The sequence below is a fragment of the Podarcis vaucheri genome, assembly GCF_965113315.1.
Source record: "Podarcis vaucheri genome assembly, chromosome: 2".
Classification (NCBI taxonomy): domain Eukaryota; kingdom Metazoa; phylum Chordata; class Lepidosauria; order Squamata; family Lacertidae; genus Podarcis; species Podarcis vaucheri.
Genome location: NC_138760.1, coordinates 50,495,526 through 50,518,527, shown reverse-complemented (window position 1 = coordinate 50,518,527; position 23,002 = coordinate 50,495,526).

Here is a 23,002-nt window from a genome sequence, read left to right as displayed (position 1 = left end):
AGCTAATGGGGCCTTCTGCTGCTGCTGTGCCACCGTAGCATGATTTCTGTTCTCATCCTGAAGCAAAGTTCTTAACCTGAAGCACTATTTCTGGGTTAGCGGAGTCTGTAACCTGAAGCATATGTAACCTGAAGCGTATGTAACCTGAGGTGCCACTGTACTAGCGACACTGACCTGGTAGCACGGTTTCAGCACCTTTCACAGCGCAATCTGAAGATACTAGGGATTGAACTTGCAGCCTTCTGCATACAAAACAAATCCTCTGCCACTGTGCCCTTCCCCAAATTTCCTGTTTATACCTGACAAAGAAAAAACTGTGACAGTTCTGCCTGTTCCCAATACAAAGTCCACAGCAAGGCAAGATATATCGCTTTGGGGTCCCCCTAAGAATACCTCTTCCTCAAGAAGAGGCTCAGACTAGTCTGGCACCACAGTGGACACAGGGAAAAATGAAATTGGTCATTTTAAGGTTGAGGCAGCTTGCTAGACAGCAATCAAAGGCAAAATGAGGCCAATAATATTTGCCTCTTGCCCTTGCTATGTGATAGATCAATTGAGAAGCCTTCTCGAAAGTATCAAACAGGCTCTGAATGCTTTGTTTCATTCTTAGGGACAGGCTCTTTCAGAACTTCCCCTAGCCTGGAAGGAGAGAGGCCAGAAATGAGGAAGAATGTTACTCTGTGACTGCCCCTCTCCCAGGATATGAAAACATATATGTATCCCTATTAGCACTTCTCATCTGGTTACAGCTCCCATTTGGGTGAAGGTTAATCTTCGGATCTCAAAAGGAGTAGCCTGAAACAAGCAGCAAAAGCAAGGAGAGTAAACTGCCGTGTTATTGAATTATCTGGCTTCTTTGGCGTGAACCTTCTGAAGGAGCAACCTGTTGCGTATTCCAGCTCATGCTGAAAAGCCCAATTAGCACATGCCCACATGGGTGCTTCCAGGAGAGTATTTGAGCTTCTTTTTCCCCTCAGCATAGATGTGACATTATTAGAGCATTGTTGAACAACATTTGATAAGCAAACCCTGTGCAAGTTGCGACCTACCCAGATATGCGTCTAGTGTGCATTTGATCTCTTCCCAGCAGTTCACATCTGCCATCTCATGCTTGCTAGTTTCACACTTGTCCTTGTTTATTTACTTTGTATAAGCAGAAGTTGATGTAGATGCAGCATGGGCTCTGTGGGGAGCACTACAGGGTCAGCTCATACTCCATTTAAGACACACTTACATCAAGTACTGCTGACATAAACATAAACAGCAAACACTGTGGCGTTGGGTGATGGATCTCTTCCAGGTGTTTGATGTATGCTAGATGTATACTAATATTTGCCACCTGGTGCTATTTGATATTGGATCTTGATATGTGATTTCCGTCATTGATAGCTGGCTCATTGATGCAGTGCACATGCAATTTCGTTTAGAATTTGACAACTTAAAGCACTTGATATTTGACACCTGAGTAAAGCTGAGTCACACACCCATACACCAAACACCCAAGAGACTTCCAAACAACTCTAAAGCTCTCACTTTCAAATTCAAAGGTGAAATGTTTAATTCAAAATCTGAATTCTGTAACATCAAATTCTGATATATTAAAAAATGTTCAAAAATATTAGGCATGTAGGATAAAAAGGATGATGATGGATATCATTCTCAGGAATTCCCATGATCATGGTTGTATCCCTACAGTATATTGTACTTGCCTCCACAAATATCTCTGCATAGTCGGGAAAACCACTCACATACTGAGGGTCTATCTAGACTGGTGGGTTGTTGTTTTTTTTGCTGGTGTATTGTGTACTTCACTCACGTATTAGTCATACATTTATTCTGGACTACTGCTCAATTGTTATGTGATGCTTCCCCAATGCTACTGCACCACTGCCTTCAGAAAGGGCACCCTTGCACTATAGTGCAACAAAAGTAGAATTTAAAAATGGAACGTTTTGGGTATGGACAGTTACAGGATTTCAGCATGAAGACCTGCACCAATGGAAACAAAACAGCATGGGTGCCCTGATACCTTTGCAGGCGCAAACAGTATTGAAAAGTGGGGTTGTTTATAACTGCTTTGATACCACTATGAGCACAGATCATCAAGACTGTACAATGGCAGGGAGGGGTCCTGAGCCAGCCTACCACAAAAAGTCATGTTTCAAGGCACATGCACCATCCCAAGGGCTCAAGGAGCTGCCAGCTGAATGTCACCTTCAATTTCCTTTCCGCCTATTTACTTAATATGCGGTTGAGCTAAACATGTAGATTATGCATATGTATGTGTAAAAGCCTTCCTTCTCAACATGTTATTTTCCCTTAGATCTAAGTTTTGTACTTTCAAGACAGAGCAGAGGAGACAAAAGCTTTGCAAGGTGACCCTTTGTTTGGGTTATCATCAAAAACTAAATCAGCATCTCGATTAGCTGCCATATATTCATATCCCTGCAAGACATGCATGTGTTGACTGCGCAAAATGATTGTTTTCTGATCAGGTGTTGGCACAAACACTTCATTCTCTCATTTTAAAATTATGTGATTTGTTGCAGAGTGTCTGGAAGGCTACATAACTGAGAGTTAAGGATTAATGATTATACATTTTAAAGCCTCACACTATTGATTACAGATGCTGCCTTTGATGACACTAAAAGAACTTAATAATACAGGGACATTTAAAAGTCAGAGTGTATTGAAGGTGAGCCACGGCATCCCATGTGCCAAAACTGATAACCTTGCTTGCCTAAAGGGAAAACTGTGCTTCCCTCTTTACTAGACAGAGTGGAGAGAGAGAGAAAGAGAGAGAGAGAGAAATTTGGAAATAACAATGATCTTATGGGTCAGGAAAAGCCCTAACAAAAAGAGTATGCCGCCACAAGGCATCTGAAAATATAGTAGATGATGTTTTACATATGGCACAGGTAAGGGCATTCCACAGTACAGTGGTACCTCTGGTTAAGAACTTACCGTAATTCGTTCTGGAGGTCCGTTCTTAACCTGAAACTGTTCTTAACCTGAAGCACCACTTTAGCTAATGGGGCCTCCCACTGTTGCCGCGCCACCGGAACATGATTTCTGTTCTCATCCTGAAGCAAAGTTCTTAACCTGAGGTACTATTTCTGGGTTAGCAGAGTCTGTAACCTAAAGCGTCTCTAACCAGAAGCATATGTAACCTGAGGTACCACTGTATGGAGGCAATGGTAGAAAATGCTTGTTTTCGGGCCACAACCCAAAGCTAATGACAGGCAGAGCAGAGGTGGATTTAGGGCAGCGTGACTTGTTTTGCCACACTGGGCACTGAGCCTAGAGGGCAGTGCAGGACATCATAACTATGATGTAGTGAAGGCAGAGGTGGGGGGCGTGCCAAATTTTGGCTTTGCACAGGTTGCTGCTGAAATGTGAAAGTCGAAAGTTGACCCCAGGTAGAGACAACTAATTTTATTTTCATCCCCATCTTCCTACAAGGGCAACAAGGAGACTAAGGAAGAAGAAGCTGGCAGACTGTGTCAGTCCTCGACTGGTTGTTGTTGGCAGGTGGGAACTGGTTGGTGGCAGACTGAAACTGGTGGGTCAATGCCCCATTCACCCAAACAGACCGGCCTCTGGCACTTTTATGCTGGCAACAAGAGACTGAACTATATTGACTAAGCAAAAATTATTTGGTCTCCTGAAATTATGCTTGTGACTCTGATTCTGCTGCAGGATGTAGGACCAAGAGATGAGTTTTGGGAGAAATGATATATTTGTTTTAAACTGTTTTTAACATTGTGTCTTAATTGCTGTAAGTCACCCTGGGACCTTGACAACATGCTTTGAACAAGTCTGCATACAAAAATGTGGCAGCATTTGTGTCTATCACAACTCATTTCCAAGTTTATTATTATTTGGCTGGAGAACTGTATTGAAATATTCAGAGAAGTGCAACTCTTGAAAGATTGTTGCGTTTCAAATTGTATATTGCTTCAGGAAAAGTGAATTAGGTGGGTTCCTCTACCACAGCATGCCAGAATATCCTAAATCTCACTTATCTTGAATCCATGGTGGTATAAAAGTAATAATAATAATAATAATAATAATAATAATAATAATAATAATACTTAATAATGTGATGCCTATTCACGTGACCACTCTTCTATGAACCCCATCAAGAGAGACCATAAAGATCAACTTACAGTAAAGTCATCAGTGTTGTGTGAAACCATACTACATGTTCATTTAAAAAAATTAGAAATTTTATAGGCCTCATGTTAATAGTCGTAAAGTGATGAGTTAGAAGCAACAGAAATCTATAATACACAACAGGAAATTGTGCCTGTAAAGCATACTAATTTCAAATTACATCTCTTTCTCTTGTTTGTGATTGTTTTTGCTATATCTACTCGTTGTTTGTGGGCACACACACTATATTCCATATGCAAGCAGCTAAATTGATTCTATTTTTCCATGCACTATTTTACTGTCTTAATTTAATAGAATATTAGTAAAACCATGCAGAGGAACAAGAATGCAAAACACACTCGACTAACTTTTGTCAGTTCCAACTACCAGAAAAATGGCCTTTTATTCTTAATCAGCCAACAATAGATTCCAAGGCTGGAATTCTGCCTTTTAAGAGAAAATTGTGAATGTCTATTCGCCAAATGAATTCACATGGGGAGCATTTTAATTTCCCACACTCAAGAGCTGTTGACCTTAGTGACCGGGCAAAGTAAAGTATTTATGATCCAGTGGCGTTGGGGATTTTTCTGCAAAGTTTTATTTATTTATTTTTTAAAGTATTGTGTGTATGTGTGTGTGTATATATATATATATATGTAAAATTTGTATTTCTTGCTGATGTTTTTGGCATTAAAAATCACTCAAGCTGTCCTGGAATATAATGATGTTCAGTGAACCATAGTACAGAAGGATAATTCAGTTCAGGGAGGTTATTCTAGCTCATCATGTACACAAAAGCTTGAAAGAAAATGCAGAGGAATCTCAGTTCTTGACATATGCTCTGTTCAATCTCTATTCAAGAAAAGGAAGATTCGCTTATAGACAGAAATGTAGTGGCTTACATCTGCAGAGCAGACCAGCTCTGGGATTCAAGATGCATACACAGCAGTGCTTCATTTGGTCTCCCTAGAAACCCCCATTTCTTTTACTGTAATCACATCAACAACAAACAAAGAAGATATATGTCTCTTCTCTTTCTCCTTACAATAACGTCCCTTGTGGGATAACGGTGGCCATGACTTTTCAAGCAGGCTGCAGCATCAAACTCCAGAATAGTTTTGTTTCTTTCGGCTATCGTTTGTGCTATATTTCCTTTCTTTCTCTAGCTCATCCCTTGGCCTTATTTATTCTCTTCTCTTCTCACCTCCTCCTCCTCCTCCTCCACTTTCCTCTCTTATTCATTTGCTCTTGTTGCTTGTTGACCCCACCTGCTATTGTACAAAAGCCAAGTGGAAGAGGCACATTATATACTGAAAATGGATTCACAGAGGCCTGTCTCTCCCTCATCCTATGCAACAGTTTCCAAGCAAACGCAAGAGGCACAGTTAAAATAATGAAATGCCAGAAATCGCTTCATCATTCCCAGGGCAGTAGAACACATGTTTTGCATGTAGAGAGCCCCAAAGTTAATCCCTAACACAGTTGTGTGTTCAGACCAGAAACCTTCCCCCTAAATAAATTCACACTTGACTCAAAATTTTGGTTTTGGTTTTTGGCAGAATTTAGGCCACAACTTTATTTATTACAGAAAGTGACTAGTTGCATAGGCTCTGGTTCGACTAGCTCCCTGCCATGCAGGTAGCGCTGACCCAGGGCACCAGAATAGGTCAGCCAAGGGTGAACACCTGGATAAGCGGAAAGCCAGGAACGGGCTAACTCCACCACCCAAATGTCCCCCTGGACTCAGGCACGGGTACAACCCCCTCACAGGGGTTGACCAAACCATAGAGTCCCTGGATTCCTTTAACGGAACACCCTTCACATAGGGATGGCAAGAGCCTTCTCCCATCCCTATCACCTGAACCAGAGCCTATCCACAACCTTACAAGTTGTGACAACTTGCTATGCAGCAAGCGAAACCCAAATGGCACCAGCCAATCAGCCAAGTGGGGAAAATTCCTGCCATGCCCCTGTCCCAATGACAAACAACACACGATGGCATAGCAAGGTCAAGCGCAAAGCCCTAAAAGTAGGAAGAGGTGGGGGGGTGTTCCAAATGCACACGCTGAAAGAGGAAGCTCTGGATCACATGCATGGGCTTAAACAGGTCCCTCAAACCATTTGGACTGCGTCCCATTGGCCAGATTGCACCCAGCTTTGAGGGACCTACCAATCGTACCCACCCACAACACAGGGTGTCGGTTTCCCAGGCCTCACCGCAATACGTGCCCTCTTTAAGGGAGGACTCGATATACCATGCTCAGATCTCAGATGGCAGGATCTCAGTTTGAGAACTTGCAATTCCAGAGCAAATCAAAGGAGACAGTATTGGGGAAGATGGGTCTTGTAGTCTTTCTCAACACAAGGCAGCTCAATATGTTCTGTATTTGAATACTGAACAACAGTGGCAGAGGAAGAGGAGTGGGGGGGAGTGCACTGCCCCCGGCAGTGTGATCCCAGTGGGGTGCCATCGCGGCTGTCCCCCCTGCCCCTGCTGGGCGCCACGCCCCCACGTGGCGTGCCACACCACAGCGGGACACCCGCCACGCCCCTGTGGGCGGCGCAGCACGCCCCTGGGACGCGCACCAGCCCCCCCCACCTGCTCTCTGCCCCCCCCAGTGCCGGAGCATGAAGCTCCATCACTGCTGAACAACAGTATTAGTGCCCTTAAGGCAAGAGTGGGGAATCTGTGGCCCTCCAGATTTTGATGGACTACAACTCCCCTCATCCCTGAACATTGCCCCGCTCCCTTCCTTCATGAAGTGCTTTTTCCAGGCTATAATATATTCTTCAGCTATGGTAATAACTCTTAATTGCTTAGGTTGGTTGAGTGTATGTAGAAAGCTCTGGGGGGGTTGGTTTTTTTTGTTCATATGGCTGGTATGTAGCCATGTGTGACATCTGTTGCTCCACCTACCTTAGTCCCCGGCCCTGTCTACCACTGGCATGTGTCCCCCAAAAGGGTGCTCATGAGGAAATGTGATCCTTTGACCCTAGCTCTACAGAGTCATTTGTTTTGCTTTATGATATGAAGAGTTAGCACTTCAGTGCAAACAGAGATGGGGTGGGTGGCTGCTATCAGCAGGAACAAAGCATCTTCTATGGGTTTTCTGAGTTTGTTGAATTTAAATTAAATATTATAGCATGGAGTTAAGATGGCTTCCAACTTTTGTTGATAAAAGTATTCACATGAAATGCCCACAGCAGTAGTTGTCCAAATCTTCTGCACATCTTGAACATGTAAAACCCATTTCCACCACTCCACCCTGGAAGACAGTGTGCACTGCCTTTACATGTAAGACTGGCAAGCCATCTTATATTTGTGCCATAGGTTATTCCTGCCTAAGTACAGAACCTTCCATTTGTCCCTACTGAAATTTGTTCTGTTAGTTTTGGCCTAGTTCTCCCATCTGTGAAGGTCATCTTGAATCCCCATTCTGTCTTCTGCGGCATTAGCTACCCATCCCAGTTTGGTATCATCTGCATATAAGATGCACATCCCCTCAATTTCTTCATCCAAGTCTGCATTTGTGCCTTCAATCTCTCTCCTTTAAGAAATTGCCATCCATCTTGGACACTTATAAAAAAAAAGTATTTCTGACAAAGGACATTTCACTGAAACAGAAACACAAAACCACTTTCAAGGCCACACTTTTATGGTGCCTTCTTTGACACACACACACACACACACACACACACACACACACACACACTGTCATTTTGCCAGTTATATTCCTTAAAGCCTGATTTAGAGCCATAATGGAGGACAATTGGGTCCATTTTCTGCTCCTTTGCTTTGAAACACCATCAGCTTGTGGAATCCCTGCTTCCTTCTTGGGGAATACTTAAAAGAGAATCCATATTGAAAGTTTCATGATTATAGCTTTGCTTTGGGTTCATAAAGGGACTAAACAGCTGCACACTTTATAAGAGCTAATCTAAATACCTGCTCCTCGTATGCGAGGAGAGGGAGATATTTATATTATCTATCCAGCTTTCCGCTAACCGTTGGGCTGAATACTCCCTGCAGCTTTGCTGACTCAAAATAATGACTTGTAGGGGAGCTCTAATGACAGAACAAGGGGCAATTATAGACACAGCGTGAGGCTTGGAATAACTGTGTGATGTATTTTGTGCAGTTGATTGACCTCGTGTTCAAGTTCATTTGCGCTCCACTGGCGTAGATATAGCCTGTGCCTCAGGGTATATGGCTTGTTAATTTCAATATAAGAAGACAGAGCAGATTAGATCAGATCAGGCTGCTCCCAGAAAAACAAAAGCAGCAGCACTGCAAAGAGGATAAGTGAGAGCAAGGTGCGTAGGCTGCAGCAAAGAAATCTTTGAATGGCTTCAAAGGACAGAGCACAAGGTTATTATAACAGCGGAGATCGTCTTATCACCGATCTCGGCATATCAAAAACCCGAGGAGGTGGCATTGTTCTTTTTCTTTACACATTCAGAGAGCCTGTTTCTCCCCCTTCTGCTGGAACTTTTAAAAGTCAGGATAAATACATTTCCCCAAAAGTTTCTGAGAGAATGAGCCTGAGCACTTCTGAGCCAAATTGATTCTCTGTCTCTCCCCCTTTTAGATCCTTCTTCTTCTGACATTCATCTTTGCTGGGTGGTATAAATCTCTGGCAAAAGGAGAAACAAGGTTTCCTGACAGGTTTTCTCTAACTTGGAGCTGGCAGGATGTTTTCGCTAACAAAATCTCCAGAAGGAAAGCCAAACAGAGGATGTTACGCGTTACCGAACAACCAAGTCTATGTGCATTTGTCAAAACAACAAGAGTCATGTGGGTCCTTAAAGACGTGTACATTTATTGTGGCGAAAGCTTCTGTGGTGCAAAGCCCATTGCGTCAGATGCAAGAAGTAATTGATGCACAGCTACATTAGGCAGCAGCTGGTTGTTATTCTGTATTTATTTAAGGGTGGTTCCAAAATGGACCATTCGTGGCTTCGCCTTGAAACCAAGCCTCCCCTCCCCTCACATCAATTCAGTTTAGATTTGTATGTGGTAAACAAATTATTTTAACAGTTTGACATGAACTTAGAAATGTCAGGAGGCACACATTTCAGCTGTGGAATACAGCCAAAGTCAGTTGTTTCATTGGGTTCAACAGAACTTAGCCACAACTAACTTTAGCTGGATCCCAAAGCCAGGGCTTACTTCATGAGAAAGTTCTGCTCAGCTATCAGCTTAAAGCAGGCTTCCTCAAACTTGGCCCTCCAGCTGTTTTTGGCCTACAACTCCCATGATCCCTAGCTAGCAGGACCAGTGGTCAGGGATGATGGGAATTGTAGTCTCAAAACATCTGGAGGCCTGAGTTTGAGGAAGCCTGGCTTAAAGAAAAACAAATTCCTTGAGGTTTGAGGCAGGTGCCTGAACTTCTTCTCCAGATCACACCTAGAACTAAAGGGGTTGGAAGATACAGCACATAGAGCAGGGGTCAGCAAACTTTTTCAGCAGGGAGGCCTTTTTTGTGGGGGGGAGAATGAACGAATTCCTATGCCCCATGAATAACCCAGAGATGCATTTTCGATAAAAGCACACATTCTGCTCATGTAAAAACACCAAGCAGGCCCCACAGATAACCCAGAGATGCATTTAAAATAAAAGGACACATTCTACTCATGTAAAAGCACACTGATTCCCAGACCATCCGCCGGCCAGATTTAGAAGGCAATTGGGCCGGATCCGGCCCCCGGGCCTTAGTTTGCCTACTCATGACATAGAGCATAATTTCTTAATCTCTGTTTATCTGACTTCTCATTCTATACTCTTCGCTATTATTCATTTATATTTCCTATTCAGCTTCTAGAACTGGGGATTGGGGGACTTCTTTTTTGTATGTTGTAAAGCCAAAAGGCTAAAAACCTCAAACTTATAGATTTGAAGATGTATGACAATCTAGCTGCCTCATCTGAAAGCAACACTGATAAAGATTTCTCAGGTCAGAATCATGTGAAATATATTCGGACCGATCAAGTTAAGAGGGCTAAAGAAAAGTAATGTTTGGCTTGAGTGCCATCTATTCAACATGCTCATTCAATATTAGCACCCATCTGATACGTTTCAGTGGTGCTGTGATGTTTAGAAAAGCCATCTTTTCACTTGTGTTATATCCCAATTACACAGATAAATTCTACAATGCAGCACTCTGGAACCAGTTTTCTTTTTATCCCTGTCATGAGAATGTCAGCAAGACTATTTCTTTTGTTGTAAAGGTCAACTTCTGATTACCATCTGTATTTGAAACAAAATAGTTTAATGAAACATATCTCAAAGATATGGTATCTTAAAAATAATAATAATACCAATTCGCTAATCTGACATATGCTGTAGTGTTGTACACACAATGACCTTTCTTGCCGCTAATGAGGATAAGATCTCAGTATGTACAACTTTGATTTACCATGTACATGAGTCGACAGCGACAAGATAAAGGGGGGAATGCCTTTGTGGGTTTTAAGTCTGCTGTTTTTATTTCCTTCACTGCATGCATCTGGGCCGGTCAGGTTCATCTAGCAAGCTGCAACCCTAATGAGATCTTGCCTGTAAAGTTTTGAAGAGTATTAAGATGAGGATAGTACAAAAATATTATTTCTACAGCACCATCAATGCATATGGAACAGAGCTGGCTAACATAAGGAAAGGGGAAAGTTTCCTTTCCCGGGGAGCTTAACATTTTAATTTTGACTGCAGTGGGGGCATCTGAGAGATAAGGAAAGGGAAGAACACAGCAACAACAGTAGCAAAAGAAGTACTTGGACTTGTTTTAGTTGTGAAGTGATGATTAAGACTGGGCTGTCATGCTACCTTGGTAGTATGGGAGCAGCAGCATTTGAGGGGGAGGAAGAAGGATAAATTGGCTCTTCATATTCATATTCATTGTAGACTGACCTAGAATAATAGAATTGCAGGTTCAGAATAGCCTGGATAGCAGAACTACAAGACCATCTGGGCCTGGGTCATCATGCTGCCCTAGAAACAGCGGAAGGAGTGATACGGTGGTGGCTTCCAAATCTCACCTCACTGAGGTAACCTAGGCCCAACATGTTGCTGTCCTTATGGTTCAGACTACAACTCCCATCATTCCCAATTATTAGCCACCTCAGCTGGGACCGATGAGAATTGGAGTCCATAATTATCTGGATTACTACCCATGGTCTAAGTTGTAGTGCAGCAATAAAACTGCTGGCACATTTGCAAAGCTAAGCAGGGCCCGGTATGGTTTCAAATTGGATGGAGGTCCACATGCTGAGATTCCAGCATTTCATGTGGTCGGACTAGATTATCCTTCAAGCCCCTTCCAACTCTACCATTCTGTTATTCTATGATTCTGAATGTGACCATTTCCATGGGGCAAAGAGGTGGCTCCGGAGGGTGAGAATGGGAAAATGTGACCTGTCTCCTTTCTTTCCTACTGAAACATATGGTTGGCTTCTCTAGAAGTGTGGGGAAGCGAAGCTGCAGGTGAGGCAGCTCTTAGCTGATCCAGGAGCAGGTGCAAGAATTATGCCTACACTTGCCATTTTCTCTAGGCTCTGGAATTCAGTGAGTCCTTCCTGAGACCCTGCTTCATTCATAATTTCCATTCCAAGAAGATTTGAAAGCTTTATTGGCTGAACTGTCCTGTGCAGCACAGGGAGCAGGAAACTGCACCCACTTCTGTACAGGCTAAGGAATGGAATAGAAAAGAAGGCACTGGAGGAAAAATTCCATAGGTGCAAAACTAATGTCTTTCATAAAATTCTGAGTTTTTGCTGCGGTGAAACAAAAAGCAATTTTATACATTACAAGGCAACAAATCCAATTTGCCCCTAAGGAGCCACAGCCATCCCTGGACCTCTGTGGTTTTTAGTGACCATTTGTGGGAGCAGAGCAGGCACTAACCCTTCCAGCATGGTGCTTCCCCACTGAAAATGGCTCCCCCTTCCAAGCTTCACTTTGCCCCTCGACACAAATGCTACTGGTTTTCATGTGCTTGTCTGTTTCATTCACAATTTACATTTTTTGGTGTGTACCTAAGGCAGTACCTGGAAGTGTGTACCTGGAAGACACAACATGTTGTGGAAGACAACTCTTATCCTCTTATTTTCATTGAACATTGGTCATTCTGGCTGGTGCAGATGGGAGTTGCAGTTGACATGATCTGAAGAGCAATATGTTGGCAACACTAAGGTATTTAAGTTTATATTTATATGTGCAATGTGCAAAGAAGCCCCAAAGTAAAATCACCCCCCAAACATTTCAGAATGTCTTTTCTTGCTCCTACAGAAAGATGCAGCTGTTGATGCAGACCAGGTTAAAAAAAAGGTTTTGGTTTTTTTGTGGCTTTAGGATCATTGAATATTCTTTGCCTGCCAATTACCCTCTCAAATAAAAGCCTCACTCATTTTTCTGCAGGTACGTGACGCTCTTTAACATTAGAACAGCTACAGCTAATGCCTAACTGCACTGTATTGTCAGTGGCTTTCATGGGAGTAATAACATTAATGCAAATGGCAAATAGCTGAAAGTACAATCTCTGCTCATTTTGTGAATTACAGCTTGTGGCATAATAAAAAGAAAATCAGCAGCTCTCCGAGATTTAAAAAGAAAGATCATGTCGTTGGCGGAAAAGGTGAGAAATTATGTTGACAAAGGCTAAGTAGGGTACATTCCAAAGTCAATTAGGAACCTGGTTTTATTTCTTTTACAAGTGACACTATGAAATTAAAAGTAAACCTTACAGGCAATGAGGTTTCAAACACTTGGGGAAACTCTTTGCAATTGAGGACATGGAGTATGTGGAAGATTCAATAAATTGGCTGAAATTCGTTTTCATATCCCCTGCTTTCTGGTCTTGCTGATGTAAAATAAGAGTCACGAGGGCAGAATAGCCTGAATCTAAAGCTGAACTCCCAGTGCAAAATCATATGGCCATAGGTCAGCCATAGAGCTTACGCTTTGTACTCAGAAGGTCTCCAGTTCTATCCCTCGCCTCTGCAGGTAGGGCTGGGAGAGACGCCATCTAAAATCCTGGAGAGCCACTGCCAGTCAATGTGGATATTACCTAGTTAGATGGACCAATCTGTATAAGGCAGCTTTCTGTGTTCCATACATGCACCATAGAGGCGTTCATGTTGCCCAGATCATGGTGTTCTGTAACGGTTGAAGAAGCCAAATAAACCCAAACCCAAGGGCTTTAATGAACCAGATTTAAGACAAATCTGAAAGGCTGGGGTGCTGGGCCAAAACTCACAATATGACATTCAGCAGAGGTATTTATGTACAAAGAATCAAAGGCCTGGTTCACGTGTAACGCTAAACCTTAGTTTTAAATAAATGATAATTTTAACATGATGGATTGGTGAACTGGTGCACACAGCTCCCTGTTTCTGCTGTGCTGTGTACAAAACAAGACAGTCTAGCTTGTTGTGAGGTCCAAATCCAGGTTCATGGTTTGTTACCTCTAAATAGACCATGAGCAGTAAGACAAAACTAAACCTTGGCTTCATCCATGGCTTGTGAGAAAAGAAACAAACTACAGCCCAGGTTTAGACATCATGACTAGCCAGACTCTGACTTGATTTCTGGCAGAGGCAGGGAAGCAGCAAAGCAACAATGTCCTGGCTGTGCACACCATTCATTGTCCAGTAGCACCTTAAGGTAAAGGTAAAGGTACCCCTGCCCGTACGGGCCAGTCTTGACAGACTCTAGGGTTGTGCGCCCATCTCACTCAAGAGGCCGGGGGCCAGCGCTGTCCGGAGACACTTCCGGGTCACGTGGCCAGCGTGACATCGCTGCTCTGGCTAGCCAGAGCCGCACACGGAAACGCCGTTTACCTTCCCGCTACTAAGCGGTCCCTATTTATCTACTTGCACCCGAGGGTGCTTTCGAACTGCTAGGTTGGCAGGCGCTGGGACCGAACAACGGGAGCGCACCCCGCCGCGGGGATTCGAACCGCCGACCTTTCGATCGGCAAGCCCTAGGCACTGAGGCTTTTACCCACAGCGCCACCCGCGTCCCTTAGCACCTTAGAGACCAACTAAGTTTGCTCTTGGTATAAGCTTCCGTGTCCATGCACATGAAAGCTTATACCAAGAAAAACTTAGGTAAAGGGACCCCTAAGCATTAGGTCCAGTCGTGACTGACTCTGGGTTGCGGCACTCATCTCACTTTATTGGCCGAGGGAACCGGCGTACAGCTTCCGGGTCATGTGGCCAGCATGACTAAGCTGCTTCTGGCGAACCAGAGCAGCGCACGGAAACGCCGTTTACCTTCCCACCAGAGCGGTACCTATTTATCTACTTGCACTTTGATGTGCTTTTGAACTGCTAGGTTGGCAGGAGCAGGGACCGAGCAAAGGGAGCTCACCCCATCGCGGGGATTCAAACCGCCGACCTTCTGATCGGCAAGTCCTAGGCTCTGTGGTTTAACCCACAGCGCCACCCGTGTCCCTAGAACAAACTTAGTTGGTCTCTAAGGTGCTACTGAACAATTTTTTAAATTTATATATATATATTGACTGTGTCAGACCAACACGGCTACTTGCCTGAATCCACACCATTCATGTGCATTAAACCATTGTTTATTTTAAAGTATGGTTGAATGTGATGTGTGAAGCAGCCCAAAGACTTAAGTATAGGAAAGGAGAGACTTGGCTTGGCATGTGAAAAGGTTCCAGGTGTCTTAGTTGATCATAAGTTGAACATGAGCCAGTGTGATGTGGCTGCTGAAAAGAAATGAATGTGATCTTCGGCTCCATAAACAGAAGCATAGTGTTCAGCTCATCAGAAAGAATAGTTCCACTCTATCTGCACTAGTCAGGCCACATCTGAAGTAGTGTGTCCAGTTCACAGTGGCACATTTAGGAGCATCAAGAAAATGGAGCACATCACAAGGATGAGAATCAGGATGGTAAGTGGTTTGGAGTAGAAACTAAGCCCTATGAGAAGATTGAAAAAGAAAAAATAGGGGTCTTCAGATATCAGATAGCAAATATTAGAAGGACTCTCACACAGAAGATTGAGCAGACCCGTTATCTGTTGTATGAAAGTGCAGGACTAGAACTAATGTGTGGAAATTGCAGAGGAGCTCATATTAGCTAAACCTCAGAAGACACTTCCTAATGGTGACAGGAACAGGTTGCCTTGCAGGGGGTGGAGATGCTCGGTTTTGCTAGGAGTATTTTTGAGACTAGGCGACAATCTGTTGGGGATGCCGTAGTTGCAATCTGCATTGCACATCCTGCATTGGAAAGTAGGGTGGACTAGATGGCTTCCAAGGTCCCATTCAACTCAATGATTGTAGTAAACTAAAGGGCCCAGTCAGCATTAGGCATTTAGGAGCTCTAGATGACATATTATTACATCACACTATGGCATTTCTTTAGAGATGAGTGAGATGTCCACCTCTGATTTTCATCACCACTTTAGATTCTCTGGTATACAGACTGACCAAGGAGTTGCACATTAAATAATATCCATTTGAAAAGGAAAAGGAAAATGCACATATCTCCCCAAGAGACCTACACCAACACCAACAGCTCCCATTGCTCCACCTATGCGATTTTTTGTGTTTGTGTGTACCTCACCTGATAAAGAAGTGGCACACGAAAAGAAAAGAAAAGTGAAGCATAATTATAATGGAAAACATAAAAATAAAAGCCTTGGTTAAAAGATGTCCTATGCCTGCTTGACTGCCTTTATTTGTTGTTTCTAAAGTTGACTGAAAGAGCACTAAAGTGGCAGGAGCTAATAATAGGGAAGCAACCTGCAAGATGCTTTATAGATTCTCAACAAAACATCTTTACTGATATGATTTTAAAGAGTTCTCTCAGGCACATTGTTCAATTGCTGTAAGGAATAGAAAGCAGGCACCCTGTGAGAATGACAGATGGCATCCAAGGTGACTTGTCTTACAAACAGGTAAGCATTCATTCATTTGTAAATGGCAGTCATTTATCAAGGTCTATACAGCAGGGCATCATGACGGCAGAAATAAAATTTTAAAGGAAGGCACTTTATTTCTTTTGCCCCTCAGCAAAGCTGAGCCTTTTAGTACTTCATTTAAAATAATCAGAGCTCTTGGGGTGGTTTCCCTCCCTTTCCTTTTACATTTTAGAGGATTCTGGGTTTAAGGAGGGGGAAGAACCATAATGTCTCTTTCCACAGAGACAGCAGTGTAAAAGTAGCTGATTTCATCTTTCTCCCTCCCTCCCTCCCCTGCCCTCCCCCCCCCCCCTCTCTCTGTCTTTCAACCAGCAGGAATGTTCAGAGACATATTAGTGCTGGTGGCAAAAATGTGCCATTGCAAATGGCTATTTGCAGTCCTCCCTAGCAAAGCCTAATGGTTGCATCAGATGTTCATGACAGGCAAAATTCCAAGAGACCCTTGCAAATGACATCCTGTAAGTGGCGGGCAATTCAGTTAAAGGTTAACATTTCCCACATGCTCACAGTGACAGAGAGTCTCCATGGCAGTGCAACAGATGAAATTTCACTTGGAAAGGACAGAGGAGTACTCTGATTGTAGGGGTGACTGCACACATGAAGACAGCCCAGGGGCACATTCTGAAGGAAGCTGCATTGCAGCAGGGACAGATGAATGGCAGATCTTTAAGATACAGCTCTATAGCACCATGTTGAAGGTTATCACCTTTTCCAGCACCTGGAGTTTTATTTGATCCAGTAAATATACACCATGGTAACCTGAGGTCACTTCCCTTGAAATGCAATCTATGCACCATCAAAGCTGCAATGGGAACCATAAGTTCTTAACACTTAGGGTGTGCCTCGTAAGGCTAGATTAACCTGGATTTCTATATATACAGTAGAAATGGGTAGGGAATCTGTGACCTTCCAAATGCTGCTGGACCACAATTCCCACAATCCCTGACCACTGGCTATACTGGCTGGGGCTGATGGGAGCTGGAGTCCAACAAATCCTAAAGGTCTATATGTTCCCTACCCATGCTGTAGAAAGAAATAGAGTAAGAAGCAGCACAATGACACGGTGCTTCCTTCACTCTAAGGTCACTGCATCATCTCAGTGATGGGCCGGAAGGTGCCTTTGGCTATTGAAGAAGAGAAGAAGAAGAGTTTGGATTTGATATCCCGCTTTATCACTACCCGAAGGAGTCTCAAAGTGGTTAACATTCTCCTTTCCCTTCCTCCCCCACAACAGACACCCTGTGAAGTGGGTGGAGCTGAGAGACCTCAGAGAAGTGTGACTAGCCCAAGGTCACCCAGCAGCTGCATGTGGAGGAGCGGAGACGCGAACCCGGTTCACCAGATTACGAGTCTATCGCTCTTAACCACTACACCACACTGGCTCTCTTGAGAAGGTATTTTCCCAGTACAGCAGAATCACTGTTTTTTTCTGACCTCTCAAGATACCGAGCAACTTAAAGCCACTTAAATGGTATCAAGGAGGCACAATAACTGCACACATTATATGAACCATAGGGAGGCCTCTGAAAACAAACTCCCAACGGTTAGTGTGCTACACTACAAAATTAAGATGCAGATTCCATTATACAGAGCATCCATTATGAGTAGAGTCTCCATACAGCTGCAATGATCCACATGGGAAGCTGCTCTATGGTCTGGTTTAGACACTCACTTGGGCAAGTCGTGCCGAAGTAGGCAGGCAGCTATCCCCGAGACTGGGTATGGAAGGTAGTGCATCATATAAACATTCTGTGTGGAGCACTGAAGCTCAAATGCTTGATTTGCACAATCTTTCTTCCTGCACTGCATTGGATGTGGATTCACACCTGTTCTTTGGGTAGTATCTAAAGTGGACCATGGATTTTTCACCCTGGAAGTGCTGTTTCCGGTATGTTATTTATTACTATGACTCTTTTACGATTTGTCTTTCGTATATTCAAGGTCATTTACAATCACACTATAGCTTTAAAAACAATACAAAACAACAACTAAGATAACTTTTAAGATTTACAGTGGTACCTCGGGTTACATACACTTCAGGTTACATATACTTCAGGTTACGTAAAGGTAAAGGTACCCCTGCCCATACGGGCCAGTCGTGTCCGACTCTAGGGTTGCGTGCTCATCTCGCTCTAGAGGCCGTGAGCCAGCGCCGTCCGAAGACACTTCCGGGTCACGTGGCCAGTGTGACGAAGCTGCAGCTGGTGAGCCAGCACCAGCGCAGCACACAGAAACGCCGTTTACCTTCCCGCTATAAAGCGGTACCTATTTATCTACTTGCACTTAAGAGTGCTTTCGAACTGCTAGGTGGGCAGGAGCTAGGAGCGAACGACGGGAGCTCACCCGCCATGGGGATTCGAACCGCCGACCATACGATCGGCAAGTCCTAGGCACTGAGGTTTTACCCACAGTGCCACCTGCGTCTGTAACCTCAGGTTACAGACTCTGCTAAATCCACCTCTACTCTGCTTCTCATTAGCTTTGGGTTGTGGCCCGAAAACAAGCATTTTCTACCATTGCCTCTGTACAGTGGTACCTCAGGTTACATACACTTCAGGTTACAGACTCCGCTAACCCAGAAATAGTACCCCAGGTTAAGAACTTTGCTTCAGGATGAGAACCGAAATTGTGCTCCGATGGCGTGGCAGTAGCAGGAGGCCCCGTTAGCTAAAGTGGTGCTTCAGGTTAAGAACAGTTTCAGGTTAAGAACGGACCTCCAGAATGAATTAAGTACTTAACTCGAGGTACCACTGTATTTGTGGTTCGAGGACCCGACCCCCGCGAAGTAAAATGAAGACACAGGGACACGTGATATAAGGTTAATGGGCTAGAAAAGGCCACAACTTTATTGATTACAGCAATGAAAAGGTATTGGCTTAGGCATTGGATCGCAAAACAAGTGCGTTTATTCACCAGGGGTTCATCACCTGTTGATGCTAATCCAACTATAGGCTCACCCCTGCTGTCACCGAGGGTCGTGCCATGGCCTCCCGCCAAGCAGGCTTCGGATGGAATACACGACCGCCAGATTCCTTTACCGGAATACCCCTATAAATTGAAGGCATAGGCGATGGCCACACCTAGCACTTCGACACACCACAACACATTATTCCAATGCCTAACCTACCCACCAATACCACCAGAAAGTTGTGACGATTGCTACGAGGTAGGCGAAAAAACCAAAAAGCCTAGTGCCAAATGGAAAAACTCCTACCAGGCCCCCCGGGCAACCAGGGCGACCAACCTAAGGTCCATAGCAAGGCCAATGACCTAAGCCCTAACTCAAAGGGAGTGGAGGGTGGGTGACTCGCACAGGACGACAAAGAGAAATGAGGCCGGGGAGAGGCTGGCACTGCAACATAAAGGCTGCTGGACACGCCCCCCCATGGCACCTGGTTGGGCAGCCACCGGGGGGGGGGGCGTGAGTGCCAGCCAGGTGAGCTGGAGGCAGGGGGCAATGCCCCCTGCTAGGAGCGGTGTTCGGGCTCCCGCCCACAACCACTCCCCTCTCTTTCAGGGAGGAGAGTCTTTATTTTTAATCCAGCTGGAAGCACTTGTCAATACAAAGAAAGTCTTTACTTCTGGAAACAACAGTGTGCTTCTGTCGTGTGCCAGCATGGATGCTGTGCCACAAAATAGGGGCAGGTATGCTGAGAGCCCTGTTCTGAGTTACTGGGGAATACAGTGACCTACTGGGTATGTGAAGGCTAAGGGGGTTTCTTAAGTAACTACATGAATTTAATGTGTGAACCAGCCTTCAAGGCAGTTCCAAAAATGTCAACCTGGTGTTCTTTTGGCTTTTTTGGGGGGGCGGGTTGAGGGGAATGAAAATAAATCACCATGAAAAGGTGGAGAAGGTTGAGGGATTTGGGTGGAAATTTAGGTTCTGAATGTGTGGATGCTTCCTTTAATAACTTGGGGGTGGGCGGGAGGGATTTGCATGAAGAAGGTCCATGGTTCAACCCTTGACTTCTCTAGGCAGGGCTGGGAGAAGCCCCATCTGAAAGCCTGCTAAGTGTAGACAGTACTGGGTCAGAAGAGCCATTGGTCTGACTCTGGATGAGGCATATTTCTAGGTTTCCCATTTATGGTGTGAAGTGACCAAGTGATGTGACTGTTCTCCCTGATGCTAACACTAGACATGCTTACCTTACCCTTGGAGGTGATAACCCTATGGCGGATTCCTATCGTTAGTCCTTGAGTATCTGCCAGCACTGCCAAAGCAGCACCCTTAATATCACACAGTAAGATCTCTTGCTTTATCATGTGCCGCTGCTGCAACAATCAACAAATCTGGCAAGCCTTTATGCGGCTAGACCTATTTCAATGAGTTCATGTGCAGCTGCTTCCAAGGGCCGGGGACATGTAGGCTTTTGAAAGAGTCAGTGCCGGATTTACATATAATCTAAACAAGCTATAGCTTAGGGCCCCACTTTCGGAGGGGGAGGGGCAAAAAATGTAAAGGAAAAAACCCGATGTACATTTCCAAAATATAAGATAAAAAAACAAATAAAATAAAACCTACATACAGCAACAGTGTTTTTTTGTGTTGTGTAGGCTCCTATGATGTAAGTAAGGGCTGCTAGCCTGCTCACTAAAATATCACTGGTTTGCTCATTTCTATATACAGTGGTACCTTCATTCTCAAACTTAATCTGTTCCGGAAGTCTGTTCCAAAACCAAAGCATTTCAAAAACAAGGTGCACTTTCCCATTGAAAGTAATGCAAAATGGATTAATCCATTCCAGACATTAATCCAGCCCTTAAAATGTTGTCTTTCACTATTAATATACTTCTTCTTAATTGTATTTCAGTTCAGCAATTACTTTGATAAAATACATAGTTTGTTATGTGCAAATGGCTTTAGATACCTATTAGGTCCATAAATTACCATATAGCATATATTCAACACAAAAAAACCCGTTACAATTTGTTGTTGACAAAAGACAGCTGGACATAAAAAGGGCCCCATTACCTTCAGTAGCTTAGGGCATCATCAAACCGAAATCCGGCCCTGGAAACAGTCCTTATTTGTACCCATCGGCTGTTTGGCAAGACCAGGGGAAATATAGCCCTCTTGCTCCCATCCTTGATCAGCCTATGCCCACCAAAAAAGTACTCTTCACCTGCAGCCCCAGTAGCTGGGTTGGAATGAAAAAATAAATTGCACACACAGCATCTGTTTGCATGCATGATTGCTCATCCAGTTAGCAACTGCCAGATGATCACCATTTCCATCTGCTGCAAGAAAAAACAAAAAAACAAAAAAGCATATTATAAAACCTTTAAAAAGAAAACATATTTAGCATGACAGAAACTTTGGTGGACTAGAGTCCACTCCATTCTTCATCAGGTAAGGACTCGCATGCAGAAGCTTCTATGTTCTTTCTGTGGCCCTAGCACAGCCGGACCATCGGAATGGGCTTTGGAAACCTTCATAGACAATCAAGAGGTGGGGAAAGCAGGCCATAAAAATACATTCCCCCCCCCTTTAGTCATTAATATAAATATAGGAGGGGTCATGTTTGTACTGATATTTAAGTTGTTGTTTTGATGATGAACATCCAGCAACATGCAAAGCCACCTCTGTTTCCCTCCCTGCCTTGTTATTCTCGAAACATTCCAATTCATCTGTCAAAACAATTGCTGATGTACTACAAGGGGGTTGCATTATCATCTGCTCCACAGTCTGCCTCTAAGCAATCTTGATCCACAGATTTGCATAACCAAAGATTATGACATCCTTGCCAGGCTTTTTGATATGTCTGTCAGCAAGATGTCAGTAGAATCAGCTAGATCCCTTCTTGATACCCACAAATAGCTGTGAGGCATGAAGCCATCATTCCAGCACGAGAAAAGTTTGTTTTCTCAGGAAGAAGGGGGTGGGAAATCTCTGACAAATTATTTGAAATGGCGAAAACACACACATACACAAAATAGGAGGATGTGTTGTTATATTTCCCTAGGGGCTCAAGGTGGACGGCTTTTCAGAATAATATTTAACGCTGATGTGCAACCTCTAAAAGAAGAAAAATAAAATTGACACCTGACCCTTTATATTTTGTAACCTTTGTCTGCAGCAACTATATTACACCTATCCTTTGAGATTTGCACTGGCTGCCGATTCACTACCAGGCCCAATTCAAAATTTTGTTGCTGCTGTTGTTACCCATCCTTTGCCAGAATTCCCAGGGTGGGTTATAGCAATATAAAATACAGCATGAAAAAGCAGTTCAAAACAAATTACAATTACAACTAGAGTGGTTTGACAGGGGGGTGGCTTCTAGATGAAATCTGGTGAGAGAAACCTAATTGCAATTAGTCCCAGGATGACCAAGGATAATGTTACATTTTAGAAATTTGAGGTGTAATCTGGCTTCTGTTTCATTGTTGTCTGTATGGTTAGTCATCTGACTTAATTCCATACTACTCATCTGCCACTTGTGAGGAGGCCATTATAAGAATGTGCCTCTCATAAAGTTGACTGTCCACCAATCAAAATCCAAAGAACAAAAGATCCTGACAAAGGTGAACATAAGAGGAAAAAGTCCATATAGTCCAACATTCTGTCCTCACAGTGGCCGACAATATGCCTGTGGGACATGAGTGCAACAGCACTTTCTCAACTTGTGCTCCCCTGTACCTCATATTCAGAGACGTGCATATGCAGCCACCATGACTAGCACTCATAGACTTTATCCTCCATGAATTTGACTACACACCTTTTCAAACTTTCCAGGTTGGTGGCTGTGGCATTTGCCCTCCTATGTGTGTGACATCATACTGGGTTCATAGGGAAAGGGTTAACTAATTGTAAAATGACTAACAAATGGGAACCCAGGGGGCAGAGTTAACTGTGTATAAGGTTTATGCATGGGGGTGTGTGTTTTGTTTTGTTTTGTTTTGT